Genomic DNA, 1,957 nt, shown 5'->3' with positions numbered 1-1,957 from the left:
CACACACTTCCTGTTTTGACACCATACTTCCTGTTTTGACACCACACTTCCTGTTTAACACATAAACTCTCAGCCTTTTTTTAAACAACACGATTCTAAATTCCATGCATCCTAATCTATCTAACAATTATCTACATGGAGTACCATTGAATTTTAAAAACTCAAAGACAATATAATGTTTTGGTATATTTATTTTTTTATATATTTTTTATATTTTTGTAAAAAAAACATTATTTTCATTTCCCCTCTTCTTGAAAATTTGCCACGCAATGAAAGCCGGTTAGAAATCCTTTTTAATCCTCCTTATGCACATCTATATTAAAATATGCTTTCAGTTTAGCATTCTGCCTTATTATTATTATTTTTTATTTTCATATATATATATATTTTTTTTTTTTCTATGTGTGTGTGTCTTTGTATCTGTTTGTCCCCCACCACTGCTTGACACCTGATGTTAGTGTGTTTACATCCCCATAACTTAGCAGTTCAGCAAAAGCGAACAAGAGAACAAGTACCAAGCTTTAAAAAAAAAATTAGTACTAGGGTTGATACATTCAACTAAAAAAATTTCTTAAAGGCAGCGCTCCAGCATGGCCACAGCCTAGTGATTGAAACTAGTAAATGATTAAAGATACATACATAACAACTATGAACAGAACTTTCCTTTTCTAATTTTCCTTTTGTTTTACCAAATCATCACACCTAGTATTATCTTGGCAGCAATAAATAATTTACAAAGATCTAATAAACATTGATTCATCTTCATTCCATCGACTTCAGTATTCATTCTATTGTTACAATCTATTTTTCCCAAACATTACATCAGCCAATATAGTAAACTTTAGAAGGGTTAAAAAGAGATAACAAACCAAAGTATTAAAATCATATGGGTATATTTATATTTAGAGACCTTGTCTATCCAAGCTAATTGTAAAAGATGTTAAGGTAAAATTGTAATAAGGGAAATTGTGAGAACAGTAAGAAGAGGTCAAAGGTGAATACAGAAATGAAAATGAAAACTGATGTTGAGAATTATTTATTATTCACAACCGTTTCAGTGAGTTTCCCTCCCAACTCCAGATCAACTTTAGGTGTATCTGTCTTAGTTTTAGGTTCAATTCCATGCAACTGCATAAATGTTGAACTTTAAAGTAAATGACAGGCAGACAGACCTGAAGCTGATCAAGAGTAAAGCCATGTCATTAAAGAGGTCACAAACGGTGACAAAAGGACTTTGGCAAACACAACTGATTGGATGATTAACTGAGGGATTATTCAATCAATCAGTTAGTTGGTTAAATAGCTAAGCAATTTATGAATAATAAAGAAGTAAAATTGAATCAATGCGTGTGTTTATTGATTTCAAATTTTGGCACAAGACCAGAAAACTTTAGGGGTTGGGGAGGTAAGATAATTACATCAATCCAGTGTGCAACTGGTACTTATTTTAGTAACCCTGAAAGGATGAAAGGCAAAAAAACCTCAGCAAAATTTGAACTCAGAATGTAAAGATAGACATAATGCTGCTAAGCATTTTGCCCAGCATGCTAACGGTTCTGCCAGGTCACTGCCCTTCAGTGCATGTGTTTATTATTATCTATCTATCTATCATCATGGACGGACGGTAGACACATCGGCTCCCATGTAAGTTGCATTTTTCACCTCTTAAAAGACCTATTTTGTTTTAAAATTTTTGTATAAGTTGTGTATAACACAAAATACTTCGTGAACATATATTTTTCAAATCGGAAATAGCTCTATTTAGAGCCTTATTTCCAAAAATTCAAACATATCTTCCTCGTTCCTAGCCATATTCTTTAAAACGAATATGGCTAAGGTTTTCAACGAGGCCGACTTCCCGCTCCTAATGCCAGAGGCGAAAACACTTAATGCCGTTCCGCATGAACGCAGACAAGTGATGAAGAAGAGCAATGATTCTGAATCAACTGCTGCTGCC

The 1,957-nt window shown here is 33.4% G+C and overlaps 1 protein-coding gene across 1 annotated transcript in view; it reads right to left on the bottom strand.

Moving 5' to 3' along the window:
* The window catches only part of LOC106873829 (pleckstrin homology domain-containing family H member 1), a 949,845-nt gene that overhangs the window by 789,616 nt on the left and 158,272 nt on the right, over positions 1–1,957 (bottom strand). The gene's annotated exons all lie outside the window — the stretch shown is intronic.

The sequence above is a fragment of the Octopus bimaculoides genome, chromosome 6 (genome assembly GCF_001194135.2).
Source record: "Octopus bimaculoides isolate UCB-OBI-ISO-001 chromosome 6, ASM119413v2, whole genome shotgun sequence".
Classification (NCBI taxonomy): domain Eukaryota; kingdom Metazoa; phylum Mollusca; class Cephalopoda; order Octopoda; family Octopodidae; genus Octopus; species Octopus bimaculoides.
This window is presented reverse-complemented; position numbering and strand designations above follow the sequence as displayed.